The sequence below is a fragment of the Falco cherrug genome, chromosome 8 (assembly GCF_023634085.1).
Source record: "Falco cherrug isolate bFalChe1 chromosome 8, bFalChe1.pri, whole genome shotgun sequence".
In the NCBI taxonomy this organism is placed as follows: Eukaryota; Metazoa; Chordata; class Aves; order Falconiformes; family Falconidae; genus Falco; species Falco cherrug.
Genome location: NC_073704.1, coordinates 46,387,562 through 46,405,591, shown reverse-complemented (window position 1 = coordinate 46,405,591; position 18,030 = coordinate 46,387,562). Strand labels below are relative to the sequence as shown.

Here is an 18,030-nt window from a genome sequence, read left to right as displayed (position 1 = left end):
GGGCAGCCCGGCGCGGCACGGGGCAGCCCGGGGCCTGCGGCAGCCGCGCACTCAAGGTCGGACAGGATAAAGCGCAGGGCGATTGCCGCGGCTTGCGTCAGCGCTGCGGCGCGCGTGCGCTCCGGGGGGCGGCAGGGGCGGGGCGGCAGGGGCGGGGGCGGGGCGGCAGGGGCGGGGCAAGCGGGGCGGGGGCGGGGCAAGCGGGGCGCCGCGCCTGGCCCTTCGGCTGAGGCGCACCCCGGGCCCTTCCCCTGCAGGCGGTGGCGAGCGCCGCTCCCGGGCGGGGCAAGGCGCAGCCGTGAGCAGGGCTGTACCGGGGCTGTACTAACAGGCCTCTGGCTGCCTGCGCCCTCGGCTCTTCGCCCCTCACGGCAGTTTCATGTCGTTCCCCACAGGCACGACCGGCTACGCGCCCCCAGACACTAAACCCGCGGGGCCCAGCGCCGGTGCGGCACTAACACGCTGAGGCGCTGCCTGTGCCCGGGGCTGCCCGTGGAGCTGGTCACTTCGCCCGGCACCAGCTGCCCGAGGCCGCCCACGGGCCGCGGCTGCCCTTCCCACGGCCCCACGGGGTCCGGGGCCAGACAGGGCAGGGCACGGCTCCACCTGCTTGTGGCCACCTGAGAAGGTCCATTTTGCAGGACCAGGACCCGTGGCTGGGGCCCAGTGCCCACCAGCCGGTACAGCCGAGCCAGGGCTAGCGCACACCCCTGCTAACCCCCCCGCCAGGGCCAGGCCCTGCGCCGTCCCCAAGGCTGCCTTCATCCCGCAGGCATCGCTGCTTGTGTAAATGCGGAGCCCTGGGGTGCCCACCCCGACCCGGCAACAAGGCAGGAGGGGGACGCACAAGTGCCACCCTCCCCTGTCGCCAGAAAGGGGCAGCAGCCAGCCGTGCTAGCGCTGTTTTCCGGCTGCTCCTGTGAGTCACCAGCCCGGGAGAATGACAGCTTCATTCACAGGGCTGACAAGTCCCGGCTACGGGCAGGGCTGCGATTAAACCACTGACGCGTTCGGAGGTGGCTCTCGGGGAGCCCTGCCTTCCCCGCGCTGCCCCCCTGTCCCCCGTCTCAGGCGGGGAGGCCAGGCTGCCCCGTCCCGCAGCAGCAGGCCCTTCACCCTGCGCTGCCGCACCGGCCGCTCCGACAAAGCAACAGGCAAGTGCTTCAGCAGTTTCTGCTTCCAGCAGAGACCGAGGAAATCCTCCTGCTCTGAAGGTCGAAACATCCCCCTCTGGCTGCTTCTAAGGAGCCAGATGTGACCTGCAGCAGCCCTGGGCACAGCACCTGGGCTCTGGCTGACTGCGGGTGTCAGAGCACAGCAGAACGCAGGCAGCGAGGGCCCTCAGAACCCCCGGGTGCAAGGCCAGCAGACAAGTTCAGTCCCCACTCCCAAAAGGTGAGGTGCTCACCGTCTGCTCACTAAGAGCCACGGCTTTGGGATTCAACTTACAGTTAGTTGTTCCCCTCAAGTGCACCATTTGCAATGCCCTTTGTACCTACTGCAGCTTTCCTCCCTGCTCCTACGCACATTGATCCGTCAGAAGCTATCTGCCTCATGTTCTGTTCCCCTCTGCTCCCTAAATTGTGCTATGTAGCCAACTGTGCTGGCGAAATGCATGGCCGTAGCCCTTGGGGCTCGGGCAGTGAGCTGGCATACTGAGAAACCCCTGAAAGAGATCCAGAGCTTCCAGCTCACTGGCTTCAAGTGACCTGGAGGATGCACTGCATCAGGCAGGATCAGCTCCCGAGCCTGTACCTCCCTGCCCTCGAGCCTTCCTAGGGAAAGGGGAAAAACTGTGAGGGGCTGGTAGCGGGGGGACTGCAGGGCAAGGTGATACAATTCATCTTGGACAATCCGCAGCGAGGACCAGGCAGCAGCTGCCTGCAACAGTGACACAGAAACGGTGTGAAGGAGCTGCCCTTTGGGGACCCAATTAGCTTCCTTCCTGTTAACTGTTGCCAGACGTGAGGCTGCTTTGAAGCACTGCAGAGGCTGGTTTCGCAGTGAGGCAGCCCTTTGGCAGCTGCAAATGCAGGGCTCCACGTGGATGTCCTGTCCCTACTCCCACAGGGATCAGCAGCAGAGCATTCGCTTGACTCCCGGAGGAGAAGATCAGGGGTATCTCCTTTCCTACAAAGCTTCAAGCCACTTGGCTGCATTTGTCAGCTCTGTAGGCATCCGTCTCAGAAGGACATCACTGTAAATGGGAAAAACGCAAGAAGTTACACACAGTTTTCAGTGGAAGCAGCATATCAGAGGCATCTGCCAGTGCTGAGGCAGGCTGAGGCTGCCGGCAGCATGACAAGAGCTTTGGGGAGCTCTGTGTTAGCTTCTCCACCTTCATTATTTCCCACTGGCAGGGATCTAAGGGCAGTCCTGCTCTCTGGCTCCTAGATGCCTTGGAGTTACCCTGAGCGATGATGGCATGACTTTAGGTGACCCGGTGTGAAAAGGCTCATTGAGGCAGCTGCCAAAACAGCTGCACTTCAGTCACTTTACTGCTCACCGAAATGGAGTCTAGTAGAAAAAAGCAGTGATGGATCAAACACAGCATAGCATCAGTCTGCACCCTGAGTCAGGGTGAATCACAAACCAAGCCCCATCGTGCTTGGTGTGTGGGTGGAGAAAGTTGTATTTGGATTTGGGGTTATCCCCAAATGCTTAGTGAAGGGTTGGCCAGGGGAAAGGCAGGCTGCAGCGTACAGGAGTAATGAAAAGAGGGCAGCAGGGCAAAAATAAATCCTCCCATTTGTGGGGGGGGGGGAAGGGGGGGAGGGGAAGTGATGCAGGTGTTTCTCTTTGGCTTGGGTATTTAGTAGTTCATATGTACCACTGTTGCAGTGAACTGCCAGCCAGGTGCTTGGCTAGGTAATCATCTCAGGGGGGATTGTAGCAGGAACATTAAGGTTTGAGGTGGGCATTCAACAGAGCTGGCTGACAGCATCCTTCCAGGTGTCCCAGTTTCACCCCCATGATTCCAGTGGGGCCAGCAACAAGCACCAGCCTGTAAAGCATCACGAAATAAATCAGAAGGCAACACAGAAACAATAAACCAGCCACAGGACAGTTGTGAAGGCTGCCTGAGAGTCTGCCAGAAGCTTATCAGACCTTCTTCCTACAGTGCATGTAGCAGAGACCTGTCACTCAGCCGAGGATGCAGGCAACCAGAGGGAGCAGCAAAGCACATCTCACCCCTACACAATTGCAGCTGCTGTAATAAGGATCTGAGGTGCCTCCAGGAACCATAATAATGAGGGCAATTAGCGTATTATAAATGAAAACTTCCAAATGCTGTACTCTGCAGATTTTTTTACCCTGATCTGAAGCAGCTAAGGTACAAAGGGAGAGTCATTTTGGGAAGGATGCTGCAGCTCTGAAGGCTGGTCTCAGCTCTGCCAAGAGGACACACAGGCTTGAAGGTCACCTGTAGCCAAGCCGTGCCATGGTGGGAAGGCTGACAGGATCAGCCAGCTGCCCTCACAGCCAGGGGAAGCCCCTGGGGACCCGTCTGTGAGGGGTTCATGCTGTATGTGCATTGACACAAGTCTCCCCTCTGCCCTTTGCTGAGCAGGGCTGGATTCATCCTCTCACCCTGGCTCACAGAGGGGTTTTCCAGTACACACCGGTCCTCTGCTCTGGCCTGATGTCTTGGAATAGGCTCATCTTCTCTCCCATATACCCTGCAGCATCCCCGCTTGAGACCCAAATGTGCTTCCCCATTTCTGCTTCCCTCATTTCTCCCTTAATTAAACGGCTTTGGAAGGATCGCTCCCCTGCAGCACACATGCCTCTCCCTCGCTGCTAGCTTCCTGTCTCCACAGCCTCTCTGCTCTTTTTGCTCTCTAGTATTTGCAGAGTCACCAAATTTACAGCCCGTGGAAACTTAAGTGGTCTGTACTCCCTCCTCCAGGCCATTATGAGGGTATGTTTCCACACTATCTCCTCCAAGCCAGTTCCTTGCAGCACCAATTGCCCACTGTCCTTTTACCCATGCTAGTTTAACCTGCTCTCTGGATTTGTACCCACCAGCCGAGAACCATCGCTTTCCATTCCCAATGCAGCTCGGAGGATGTAAAACTCCCCAGCCAGCACCTAAGTCCCAAGGCAACATCTTTGTCTTTTGATAAAGAATACAGGTTGTTATTCTGAAAACAGTATAAATCACTCCGTCGATACATACTTGTTATTTTCTCTGTTGCTTCCTAAATACACGTCCTTTCCTTTGAGGACTACAGCGCTGTGAACCTCGTGCAGCTCCTCTGGTGCAAACACACTTTGCTTTGTGCTCACTGAATACAGAGCCAGGAGAGAAAGACGCTTCCCTGCCTGGCAGAGCCTGTGCCAAGAAGCTCCTGTTGGATCAGCTGCTGCCAACACACCCAGCCCAGGTAGAGCTTGCAATTTATTTAATACATACAGTTACAACAATTTCAGTTTGAAATCAGCCTCACAAGATAGGTGTGAAACAAAAGGGTAACATATGGAAGAGATGAATTCCTGATTTGTGCTTAAACAGAAGAAATGCTCCTTCTCTGCTACCTTGGCAATAAGACAATGAGGGAGGAAAACCAAAATCATTCACATCCCTCACTCCCTCCTTTCCAGTAGCACCAGTGTGTGTTTTGAAGAGCTTCAATGCAGGCTTTTACTGCAGAAAATAGACAGTGCATCATGTCCCCCCCAAGCAGCAGCAGGAGAATATATCCTGACTGCCTCCAGCCTCAGCTCCTTACCTCCTGCTGAGCCAAGCCTCATCAGCATGCCAGGGTACAGACACATTTGGCACAAGCCAAACCCTTCCTGGCTGAAGGAGGACACAGCCAAGACACCCACCTCTTGATCTCCTGGAGCTCCCTCAGCCCCCGCTTACTTAGGGGCAGGGGGTGCTCAGCTGGGGGGCTGCAGGGACCCACGTCGCAGAGGGCTCTCCCTACCTTTGCCTTTTGTCAGGCTGGCTTTCCCCAGCTCGCTCCCCAAAGCCCCTTCCCTCCACAGACAGCTACAGCACAAGGTGGACACCAGTGACCAGGCCAGGCATGGAGGCAGCTTAAATTGATTTAAATAGCACTGCAGCCAATTACAAACCCAAAGTCTTTGCACATGATTTTCTCCTGCAGAAGCCAAAACCCCTGGGTGTAATTAGCAACACGCTGCATGGCTGAGGGGCCAGCTCAAACTACTGCTCTAAACTGCTGCTTGCAGGTGGCATCCCTTCCTTCAGAAGGAGATGGCTCTGGCGGGACGCGGGGAAGGTCCTGCCCGGCCGTAGCAGATACACCCACGCATAGCGTTCCTGCTGCATAGCAGGAGGGCTTAGGGGGCCCGATGCTCCCATGGCACCCCTGTGTCCTGCCTGTGACCCACCAGTTAGGTCCAGGAGCAGCCTGCGGCCGGGGGGGTGAGCAGGCATCGCTCCTCGCCCCAGGAGCAATTCCCCCCCCCCACTGCTGTCCCTGCGGGGGTCCCAGCCCTCCATGGGCACGCATCCAGGAGCCTGGGGACGACACAGACACCGCTACCCACCCTGTGGGAGCCCTGCCCAAGCCAAGGCAGCAACGGTGTCTGTGTCCTCTGGTGCCCTGGGCATGCAGGGCAAGCCCTGGGCTGGGACTTCTGCTCTCAGCAGTAAGCAGAGAGCCCCAGGGCACTCCAACAGCACGACTTACCAAACTGTACCAGCATCTGCTCTCTGGGTGTGTGGGGTTTTTTTTAAGCAAATGAGGAAATGAGACACACAAAGCACAATTTGCTGAAATTCATGTGATAGATTGGGGTAAATTCTGCCCTGTAGCGTTTTCTCCTTGGATCATGTCACTTGTTTTTCAGTCCATCAGCCCTGCCTGTTTTCAAGCCTTTCAATGCTCTCCTGACCCAAAAGGAGGGAAACCAGCTGTACCCTGGGCTCCTGTGCTCTCTGCCTCAGTCCTTTCTGGAGGACGTGAGATCCACACCTAACCATGCCACATTTTGAGACCAAAATCTTCACTCCTTGAAGCCGGGATCCTGCGTCCTTGGGTGAGAGAAATCAGAAAAGGACAAGGTGGGGAAAAATACGAGCAATGAGCTCAGCACCAAGCGTGTTATTTCCATAGAGGCATCTCGGATGCTTCCTAGTCCTGTGTTTTTTGGAGGGAGGGCATAATTTAGCACATTGATTCAAATGACCTCCACTATTAATCTTTGAAAGACTTTTTTTTTTTTTTTTCCCCTCCAAGAGAGCAGGCAATTTTAGCCACAGCATCATTCTGTGGGGAGAGAGAGGGATGTGGGATGTGGACAGCTTTGAAGATACGCGACTCAAAGACCTAGTTATTCTCCCTGTTTTTCCCTCACCAACTTCAGCAGCAAGAACACATAAATTGTGTGTCATAGCTGCCTTTTCATCTGTCCCGGGAGTTATAGACTGCACACATAAGACAATTCATGTTCCTCTGCATAATGAGGTGAGTTTTATAAATCATAAATCTTCACTTAATATGCAGGTGGTGTTTGCTGCCAGGTTTAGGAAAACTGATGCAGTTGCCAAGTTCATGAATGTCATAAATCATTCATGCTAAGGCAGTCTGCAATTGCTCAGTCCTTTGAGACAGACCAATTTCAAGGTGGTTGTTTAACGCACAAACACGATCTTCATTGATTGTTTATACAAATATATATTTTCATTAAGTTTTTCCGTCTCCATTTTTTTTCTTTAGGTGCCAAGAGTGATGCCCCGAAGAGTCTCGCTAGTGGCTTCTTTCCAGTTCCAAAATTCCATTGGAATTCCATTACCAAATGCATTAAAATCCATGGATTTTTACTAGAAAGAGCCTCCTAAAGCTCAGAGAACACAGCCTGGATGTCTCAATAAATCCCGATACATGTGATTAAAAAACCAGAGCGAGAGAGCATGCCTCAATTCTTCACAGGGTCATTTTGGACATAGAGTATTTTCCACAAAATTGCCATTAATTAAAGGTGCACTGATCCCAGCAGGGTTTTCATCTCTGCTCAGACGGTAGCTTCTGTGTGCACAAGAGCAGGTGACGCACCCCCCGTGGGGAATACCCTGCGTGCTTCTGGATTTAGCGTAGCCCACACACACTGGAGCTTGCTGGGTGCTCTGCAGCCCCCTGGGATGTATGAGATTCAGTGGGAAGTCTCATGGGAAGGCAGCTTTCCTGAAAGATCTCCAGTTTTTAGTGGGATGAAAAATTATAGCTGTGTAAATCCTGCAGCTACCTGGGAAGAGACCCCCCAGGGCCAGCCCTGAGGGGCTGAGCACGGACAATCCTGCTGAGGGCTGTGGGGAGGTTTGGTTCACCAAACTCAACCGTGATGGGAGATGCTTCTCCTGGCCTCACGTCTCCCAACCCCAAATGTCCCCAGGAGCTCTCAGCTCATGGTCTTTGTGCCACATCTTCGTCTCCCACCACCTCCTGGGCTTTGCATTTTGCTTTCTAATTTCACGATTGCATTATTTCTAGGCTGCTCCTGCAAGGTGAAAGCTCTTTGCCATCTTGGAAGTGTTTAGGGTCATCTAGGGAGAGCTGTCCTCTCCCCTGCAGAAGCAGGACCTTGGAAAAGCCTTTCACTTCCCACCTGATTTACATCTTGGAGAGATCAAAAAACATAAGGCACAGTGCTACCGGACAGAGTAGTAAATCAAAAAATGTTTAGGCTAAGAGTCACCTGGCGCCTGAGAGGGTCTAATATTGAACACCACATTAATTTTGAGTGGATCTAAGAAAATCGCGTAGGTGGAAAAAGGCAGAAAATTTTGACTGCTGTTCCTGTCTTCCATCATCCTTTGCCAGCATAATTAACTCATCACAAATAATTCAGGCACTGAGTTCTCTCTCTTCTTTTTCCCTGTGATGAGCCAACAAGTGCTGAAGTTTCTCAAGTTTATTCCTTGTTCCAAACCACTCACCGAATAATTTTTGCTAATAACTCCCCAGCTGCAGATTGTTCCTCAGCATCTCGTTTCAAGAGTGTGCCAGCCAGAATTTGAGAACTGAGCCAGCCTGGTTAGTTTTGGTGAGATGTGAAGGTCTCCTCCCTTGATTTAATGAGCGTGAAACCTAGAAAAGGCTTTTAGGGAAAAGATGACTTAATAGTTGACTTGCTACAAATTCGGCATTGGATTTGGCTCCCATCCTGCCCTGAGATTTCTGTGATTTCAGTGTTATTCCTCACAGTGTTAATCCTCACCAATCTCATGGTTCTCAGTATGTGATCAGATTGGTAAAACATCCCATTTTTATTGACGCTCCTGCTTGCAAACCAGTTCTTTTGGATATTAATGAAAATGCAGCCCTGGGCGTAGGTGCTGCCAAAAGGAGCAACCCTCTCGATTTCAGCAGCCCCAAGGTTCCCACCTCCTCACTGCAAGGTGTGCTTCAGAGAAGCATCTTTCTAACAAGAATGGCAGCTGATGCTTCCCACTGATTTGGAGGCGAGATAAAACCTAAGTGAATCTCAAGAGCTACAGGACCTTCACGGCTGTAACTCCCTCCCCTGGGAGTATTTATGTTCTCAGACTGATTGAGTTGGGGTTGAGCCATACCTTGCGCTCCTCGCGATGCTTTCCACCCGGTAGCCCATGCTGGCTTTGTGCTCTGCGCGTGAGCAAGCGAGCACAGGGCTGGGGTAGTGCCAGTGTGCTCCTAACCAGAGAAATTCATCGCTGGTGACCACAGCCCAGACAAAATAATACAGTGTTCATCTTCCTGGGAGTTCTGCGTTGGTGGGCAAGAGGCATTGCAACCCTGTTCTGTGGAGGGCAACTTCTCCTGGGAGCGGCAATCAGGGAGCTGGGATGCCAGAGAGGGAATGCTGTGAGCCCACCAGGATTTATTAGCAGTGAATCCTTGCAAGCAAAAATCTGAGCTCACCAAAACCCTGTAATGGTAAAAGACTGAATTATCTGAGTTATTCCTACTCCGTTTGCAAAGGGAAGTTTTGGGGGTGGTTTCTCTAAGGATGTAGAGGGAGGATTCAAACCTTCCTTTAATTGTTCCTCCAGGTCATAAACTACAGAGATGTGGAAGATGCTTCTGTGCCGAGCTTGCTGCTGGCTGCATCTCTTCACCCAGGGCAAGCCCCCAGGGGCAGGATGGGGGCAACAATAAAATGCCACTAGAATTATAAAAGAGAGGGAAGTGAAGAAGAAGGAGGTCAAATGAAGATAGGGCAGAAAAGAGCTGCAGGGCTGTAGCAGCAGCCCTGCTCCCGCGGGTCCCTGCTGCCGGGCAGGCACGGCAAAGCGGTGGGGGCTGCGGGCCGGCACTGCCCCCTCCCATTATGGGAAAGCCTGGTTTTCCTTGACGTTTGGAGTTAAATAGGGGAAACTTTTCCATAGCCTGGGGAGTCGCACACACTCGGTGGGGCAAATGGGGCTTCTCTGGGTCTGGCTGAGCCAGGCAGCTCTGAGGAGCACTGCTGCACCCAGGACCAGGGTGCTGGCCAGGGGGATGGAGGTGCTGGGTCCCAGGGACGGGGCCATCCCCAGGAGGTGGGCTGTGCTGGGGAGCCAGCAGGCAATGCACCACGGTGCTTTCTCCCATCCCTCTCATTCCTTTTGCATGCGTCCTACTTCTTCAAAGCTCCTGAGCACCCCAGCTAGCTTTTCTTCCCTCTCCTTTCTCCAAAAAGTGTGACATTATCACTGTCTGTAAAACTATCAAACAGGCAACTCGCCTTTGCATTTCCCTGCAGGGCTGCTCTTCAATTAAAAGCTTTTCTTGATGTTTTAACTTTCACCTTTCTTAATTGAGGTTCCTTTTTGCAGCTACTCCCCCTTTTTAATGAGAGGATAAAATGCTGGATAACAGAGCTTTGTGATGAGCAGCACGGGTGACCAGGCAGTGTGAAACCCAGGAGCACATCTGGAGGGCAAAGGCTGCCACAGCTGGGCTGCTCATGGCCTGGCCAAGTGCCACAGACCCGGGGAGCAAAAGCCAGTGGAAAAATACAGGATCCAGGCCATGTATAAAATGATCCTGCCCTTGGTGCATGCTCCCAGGCTCCATCAGTCAGCACTTCAGCAACTAATGATACAGCGAAGCTTCTCCTGTGGGTGTTGCAAATGCAGGGCAGGGACCCAGGCGGTGCAATGGAGGCGAGGGGGGCACGGCCGGGTTTGGTGCTCGGCCAGCCATAGCCTCACGCCGGCACCCAAGTCTCCCCTCCTGGAGCACCGTTGCGGTGCTACCACCCGAAAATATTTTAAAAGTATGAGCTGGGTTATATGTAATGAGAAAAGAAAAAAAAAAGACTATACATCCTCTTCAATTTGCCTGCTAATTTATGAACAGGTAAGCTTCTCCCCTGCCAAGCTCTTCTTCACAAAAAAAAGAGGGTTAGAAACACTTCATAAAAAATATTGAGCACTTCACAAATTTTGCAAGTCCTTCTTGTGCAGGGATGGGGATAATTTTCTGTGAATTACTCCTCTTTTAAAATTATAGTAGGTGTGCAAGCAAAGTAACCGCACACCTTTATTTTACGTTCAGCCTTGGCTAAGTTCAGAAGGCTCTGATTATGTACACTCAGACATTTTTAAAAGCCGCTCATTTGTGAAAACCAATCTTCTTATGAAATAATGAATTGGAAGCTTTCATGGGAATTAACCACATGCTGCTGGGAACTGGTACGTGGAGAATAACAGAGATATCACAGAGGTTTGCGGATCGACTCCCTCCACATGCCCCTCCTGGCCCAGCCCGTGGCCCCGGGTTGCTGGAGATGCAGCAACCACACGCTCTGCACTGCGATGACTGGGAGCTTTGGGGCTCATTGCAAAGGGTTTCCTTGCACCAGGGCTGATCCCTGCCGCAGGGGCGACCCCTCAGTGCATCGTCTTGCTACAGTAGGTCCCCCAGCTCCTCTGCAGAGCTGCTGCACTCACGGAGCTGCTCAAGTCCAGGTGGTGCCAGATGTCCTTGAAATGCTGCCAAAAGAAGGGACAAATGTCTGCAAAATTGCTCATCTCTTGCTGTCCCAATCATTTTATTTCTTCCTTCATACAGTAAGCCTCATAGCTTGTAAACGCTTAAACTGTCCTCACCAACTCTCAAGCAGTTTTAAACCTGAAACGTTGTGTTGAAATACTTCCATGATTTCAAGCGTAGATTTTATTTCTGGCCTTGCAACAGTTTAAGAATTTCTGATGTTATGTGCTTGGTGGTCTTTAAAAATCATTCATTTGCAACATACAGTTGCCTTACAAAGTCACGGTGTGGGATTTGGGAGGGGAGAGCCGGAGCTGGAGCAGAAGGGCCGCTTGGAGCCAGGGAAGCCCTTCTCAAAGCCTTGCAGATGGGCAAGCAGACGCTTTCACGAGGGGAGAGTGGCATGAGCTCTTGGATGAAAGTGAATGAAGCAAGGACAGCAGGACTGGGGGGAGAGCACAGGAGCAAAAGCCAGGAGCTGCGTTTTCCAGCCCAGAGGGTTGGAGGCTGCTGCAAGGACTCAGCACGTGGTGCTCAGCACACGGGACCACGTACATGCCGATGCAAAGCCACAGGCAAGCTGGGCGGAGGAGGCTCACAGGTGGCACCTGGCTCATCCGCAGGCACAGCCGTATGAATACACATCTAAAGCTTCGGGATAAATTCTGGAGGAGGTGCACATATATTTTTGTAGACAATAATTTTGATTAACAGACAGAAAATCAGTTTTATAGGGGCTTTTAGGAGGATGTTTGCCAGCACGAATAAACAACGAGTGCCTGGCTCTGAAGGCAGGGTGGGAGCGGGGCTTTGTGGAGCACAGTGAGCCTCAATGGGCTCAGCATGTGCCTGGAGCTGCATGCCCACCACCCCCTGCTCCATAGTGGCTTGAAGCTTGGCCAGCACCAGAGCCACTGAAAAAAAATGATGTTTTACCCTTTACAGATCATTTAATGCTCTAATAAGATTCCTTAAAAATACAAACGAGCCACCTGATACGGCAGGATGAAAGCCTATCTCCATGGCAGTGATTTTTCTGAAGACGCTTTTCATCTTTGGCTGCTGGAAGCTTCGATGTAAAAATTTATCGCGCGCCCTCCCCTAATAAAATGTGATGGTTTTACTGTATTTTTTATATAAGCGTGCATTTAGTTTTGAATTATACCAAGAGGCAGGCGCTAGCTTTGGTCGAGTCTGCGACACGCAGCATAAATCACAGCTCCCTAGCAACTTCCCAAGACCACAGTCTTCTGCCTAAGGGTACAAGTAACTTCTATTGACTTCAATGAAAGTTTCTGGTATCCTGCAGCGAGAGAATAGGCCCCCAGAGACTCATTTGCTGTTGATTAAAAGCAAGAGACTAAAAGCACTGGGCCCCACAGTGCAGCCGAGCACTGTGCCGCTTCCCGCCCGCACCGCTGCTGGGGCATCAACTGGAAGCCTGGCCCTGCTGCTCCTGGGAGCAGCAAATCTCTCTGACATGCATCTTGTTACTGACCCCCAAACCATTCGTTTCAGCTGGTAGACCCCCAAACAGCACCCAGTGTCACCCCAGTGCTCCCAGGCTGCCCCAGTGCTCCCATTGTTCCGCCTGTCCTAACCCAGCCCTTGGCTCCCTGTGGACGTTGCCCCCCCACCTGACTTCTGAAAAGGTCCTGGGGTTCCCCTGCAGCTGCAGCCTTGCTCTGCTCAGCAGCTGTGTGAGGCATGGAGAGATGGGGGTGAGGGTTATGGGCTGACCCAGTCCCATTGCCCACAGCAAGGAGCACCACCCTGGCTTCTCATTTCTTGACCAGCGTGTCCTCTCCAAGGCCGGGGGTGGGCAGCAGAGCCCCCCGTGCACATGGCTGGTCCATCAGCCAATGGAGCGTCTGCCTTTGATCTGATTGAGCATAACGAGCAGCGCGGGACCTCGGGAGATGCACCATCAGCACGATTACCCACATTCTCCGGGGAAAGGGCTACGCCAGGGAGATGAGAAGATGACTGGTGATGGAGGAGTAGCAGATGGTCTCTCTCAAGGAGAATACTGGGACAGTAATTACAAGAGACAAGAGGAGAGCTGCTGGCTCGCTCACAAGAATTTGTCCAAGCCATCATGGGAAGCACGAGCAACTCTGCAGAGCAGGGAAGGGAATGTGATGGGGGATGAAGACTTTTACCCGCAGGCTCCCAGTGCCACAGCCAGAGCCCACCCGCCTCTCCAAGGCAGCTCAGAATCTCCCTCTGCTTTGCACCACGCCTGCAACTCCTTTTCCACCAGCATAACCATGGGTTTATATGCTTCAAGCTTGGCTTTGCATTCTCCTGCTCTACGTTGTCCAAAGGGCCTCCAAACTCCATGCCACTTCCCCCAGCCACTTCCCAACAGGCGTGAGATAAAGATGTGTCTTTGATTCTTGCTTCTTGTACTGGACAAGCTGTGCCAGGAAGGCTGGGCTGGCTGTGTCCTGGGAGCATCCCTTCCCAGGGCCGCTCAGGGAATAAAAAAACAAGAGAGCAAAGCTCACAGCTTGCAAGTGTTTTTCATCCTCTTCTGCCCAGCTGTGATTTTATGCCTTATTGCCCCTCTACCCCATGCCCTCATTTTTCTACTTTACCACGACTCTCGATTCCCCTTGGAGTAGCTCCCTGCCAGCCAAAGCATGGCAGAGGTTAGAGAAGAGTTTAATTAGCTCTCCTCTCCCTCGCCACCTGCTCTCCTGTGCCCGCCAGTGTCCCTGCAGCTGGGCTGGAGGAGCAGGAAGCGGAGAGGTGAGGAGGGCTGTGAGCATCCCAGGGTGCTTCTACTGTGACGGATCCCCTGCCTGTGTGTCCCCCTTGATGTTTTAGCTCTGTAATGCAGCCTGACCAGTAGCTGAGTCCTGCAGGTGAGAGGAAATCAGGGTTAATTAGAACTGCTGATTAGATCTCTGCTGAAACATCGCCTCTCTCTGTGCCCATGGGCTGTGCTCTGAGATGGGTCCCTCTGCCCGTGCCACCACATCGGGAGCACACATGCTGCACGCACACAAGCCAAAAACAGAAATGGGGGGAAAAAACATAAATCAAAATCACTTTTGACAAGACCGAAGTAGTTCACATCACGCTCCCACTGGCCTGGGAAGAGCCGCAGCTCCAGCTCTGCCGAGGGCACTGAGCCAGGAGCACCCAACAGAGATCTATTGTGCTTGCTATTTCTTCAGCTCAGCCTTCGGGGCGAAGCTGCTGGGGCGGCTGGGATGGCTCAGCACATGTTAAAGCCATCCCAGTAATGTGCTCCAGGACCAGCCAAAGTGGGGCCAGTGGCAGTCGGGGGCACCCAACCGCCAGGGCACCCTCCTCTCAAGGCTTTGCAGGGAGCAGAGCTGGGATTTTACTCCTGCAAGCTTTTCCAAAGGGCTCTGCAGCACGCCTGCCCAGCTCTGCCACCAAACCCCTTCCTGGAGAGCCCCGTCGTCTTTCTTGGCAGAGGAAGAGGGGCAGGCAGCACAGAGGGCTTGCCAGGGGACCCCGGGTCAGCCCACTCCTGGCCGTGGGCAGCTGGCAGCGCCCACTCCAGCAGTTGCCCTCAAGTTTTCCCGTCCCCTTCCCGTCAGCAGCAAACCCTTCGGTCAACTCACAGCTCCTGGAAGGGCGCTCAGCACACGTATCCGTCACCTCCAGGAGGAAGGGGACTCCCTCCCCTTCCTCAGAGCAGGGGTTTAAAATGAAAAGCCCCCCCCCCCGGATTGCAAAGCACAGCCCCGGGACAGGAAGCATTGGCACTTCTGAATTTACCTGGTGTTTGTTGGGAGGGGGCTGTGCCACGTATCCGCCGAGGACACCTGGAGTGGAGCCACACAGGCGTTTTGGTGTTGCTGCCGCCACCATCAGCATTTGTCTCGCAGGATACAGCATTGACCAAGGCAAACATACCCTTGGGTCAATACCATTTGCTATTTATATCAGCAGACATTAGGAATGCCAGATTAGGCTATAAGGCCCTGATTTACTGGAGCACTTAAGCTTGTGGCTAACTTTAAGCACACAAGCAGATCCATTGACTTCAGTGGTTTAAGGTTCAACATTTGTAAGTAACTTGCCGAACAAGGACCTACATTATTCATCCGAAACCCTGGGTAATGCATTCTTAGGAAATAACTGTAGCAAACTCTACAAATCCCTGCTGGAAGGACATCCTAAAGCCCTAGCTAGATAGAGAGATTAGCTGGGTTTGCTTTGTAAACAATGCACATACATATCTATTTATATTTTAAAATCAGGCAGTGCAAGATTCAGACTTGCAGAGGTCCCAGCTCTGCCTCCCTGCTGGATCTCAGGAGAGGGGACGTGGCAGTGCAGCAAAGCATCGTGGCACAGACCAGCCCTCCCCACAAGGCAGCTATATAGGGGATGATGCAATTAAGCAAACTAATTTAAGTGCAAATGTAGGTGCTTATACCACAGACACTCAGGCAACATCAGCCATAACTGCAGCCAATAGTTCAGCTGCTGTTATTGCAGTCTCAAGATGATATAAAGCCATGTCGAGTTAAGACATAGGCATAAAACACTACACGCAGAGGAAGCAGGCGTCTCCCTGCTCCAGGGAGCAGCAGAGCCCCCCAGGGGTGCAGACCCATGGTACCTGTTGGAAGTGAGCAGAGCCAGCCCGCTCATAACACCGACCACAGTGTTATCACTGTGAGCAGGACAAAGGACAAGCCTGGGGACCATGCCCACAAAGCAGGGCTGCTGAGGCACATAGCAAAGCCACCCCATAGCTCAAGCAAAGAGCAAGGGGTTCAGCTTAAATGCATCTCCCACGCTAAGGAGGAAGGTCACCAGTGAGGTTATTCCCACCTCCTTAGCACCCACCTGCCCCAGGAGCACCGGGCAGCTGTGCCACACCAGGACCCTCGTGCTCAGAGCCTCTCAGGCACTTCTATGGCATGCGTTAATGCCCGCTCCTTCCCCAGCTGGAATTGCTTCCTCCACAGTGGGTTTCAGCTGGCTGGGAGGGAAAGCAGCGATGGTGTGGGCAGGATGGGTGCTGCTGGCCACACCACTCCATTTGCAGGGGACCAGAGCAGGGGACCTCTGTTTCCAAGGGGCCTGGAGAGGCAGCGGTCAGACTGGCACTTGCCCACACCATGTTTTCTGTTACTGCATCTGCAATTATCCCCAGCAAGCCATCAGGAGCAACCTGTGTGGCATTAGCAGGGAAAGCACCGCGCATGCTTTGCTGTCGGCGTCCAGAAGATGGCTAGCAAAATGAGCTAAAACGACATGGGTTGGAGCCATTTCATAAAATGTAATAGAGAATTATATCCCTGTTGTGCAATTCCGCCAGATAGTTGAAAAACCCCCAGAAATCTGTTGAAAGGATCTCATTCTGCATTCAGCCGGATGAGCAACAGGAGAAATCCTTGCCTCATCCAAGCACATTTGTTGGTGCCCCGTGAGATGCACTATTACATTCTATAGCTTTTCTATACTTCGTGCCACATCCGTGCGCGTGGGTGACCAGCTATATGTGCAGGGCTGGGGGTGTCTGTGCGTGCAGACAGGTCTGTCTGCGTGTCCCTGTGCTGCTCCTTCTGCCAGCACGCGGGAGCAGGAGCAAGAGGGTCTGCCACCGGGATGGCTTCGTCTTCCTCGCCGTGCCGCTGCTGGTGAGATGCAAGTGGTAGGAAGTGGGGAGAGCCAAATGTTATGGATCCCCCAACCACTGTTATTTGTCCCCATGTGCATTGCTGGTATTTTGCATTAAAATATATGTTGTTAAATTTATGCCTTAATATATATGTGTGTGTAATACGGCTGAGTTACAGTTGCTGTGGGAACTATAACTTTCTTTCTTCCAAGAGGCTGTTACAAGTCTTATTATGTTGTATCATCTGGAGGTTGGCTGGAAGCAAGATTGCTGCTGCTAATCCTTCGGCATGGAGGGCTGATTAAACCCAGCCGGCCCCTCTGCAGGTCTGGAGCTGCGCGTAGGGTCTGTAGCTGTATGTGGGCAGCCCTCATAGCATAGCCTCTAATTAGACCGCTCGTTCGGGGCAGAGGATCCGGGCTCTGGAAGAAATCACAGTGTAAAGCATCGGTGTGAGCTAGCTCTTAGTTGCTTACCTGCTGCGCTGCTGGGCGTGGGCTGGGGACAAGCGCAGCCAGGCTTGAGCTGGGCACCAGCCACCTGCTGCTCCCACCTCTCCCATCCTCGCTGCAGAAGACAAACAGGGTCAGGCTCCAGCTTCCCCCACAGTGGCCTGGGCTTGGGCAGGATTTGAGCTGGGTCCCCTCCCTGCCAGCCTGAGCCTCTCCGTTGCTCTCCACTTGGGAGCTGGGAACCAGTAGAAGGGATGCAAGCCCTGTGAAACTGCCTGCTCCTGCCTGACCTCCAGCCCTACCAGTGGCATCAGCGGGACGTGCCCAAGTTCTGCACCACGGGGTTCATTCCCGGGAGAAGCCTGTCCACAGCCCCCTCCATACGTGGTCCCAGCACGGCTCCACAGGGGACGTGCCTTCCCACCTCCTGGGGGGCATCTTCACCCCCACACGCAGAGACGAGGCAGCACCTGGGGCACTGAGGCACTGCTGGGGCTCCCACCACACCAAACCCCGCTGAAAGCAGGATTTGCTCCTGAAAGCCCAGCACTGGGCCCTCCTACTGCCTTCGTGGGGTTGGTTTGTGTTTCGGCTGCTGCAAGTCACCAAGGTGGCTGATTAAAGGCTTTAATGGGCCATGGAGCGGGTTGATTTGCTGGAAGGCTGCTGTAAAAAGATAGGAAGGCTGCTTAGCGCCTCGGTCACTGGAGGTATAAACAAAGGATGGATTTTCCTAGCACATGTCCACTCTCCCGGTAATGAAACGCAAATTGCTCACTGAGAAACTGCTCCGGGATATAGATGTTTGTGAGAGGCTAAATGAGCTTCTTACCATTTAAATATTTATTCCTTTTCTCCTGCTTATTTTTTTTAATTTGCAGAAGCCACCGGTGTATAAAAGCTTCAATGCACAACACTTAAAGGCAAGGGAAGTAAATTCTAGTTGTTAAATGCTACCCCACTGGACCCCTCCCTGGCTGGTGGAACAGCTACATGTCCTGTGGTGTCCGAAAGAGCAACACCCCTG

General features: G+C 53.1%; 2 long non-coding RNA genes across 2 annotated transcripts; one reads left to right on the top strand and one right to left on the bottom strand.

Annotated features, from left to right (window-relative positions):
* Nucleotides 1–581: 581 nt before the first annotated feature.
* On the bottom strand, nucleotides 582–14,799 carry LOC114016796 (uncharacterized). The gene is made up of 3 exons (XR_003561469.2): nucleotides 14,694–14,799; nucleotides 2,831–3,004; nucleotides 582–2,197 (listed from the first exon to the last, which is right to left on the bottom strand). It is a non-coding gene; the product is annotated as an uncharacterized LOC114016796 (long non-coding RNA).
* On the top strand, nucleotides 3,507–6,440 carry LOC129736718 (uncharacterized). The gene is made up of 3 exons (XR_008733756.1): nucleotides 3,507–4,388; nucleotides 5,827–6,040; nucleotides 6,216–6,440. It is a non-coding gene; the product is annotated as an uncharacterized LOC129736718 (long non-coding RNA).
* Nucleotides 14,800–18,030: the final 3,231 nt, after the last annotated feature.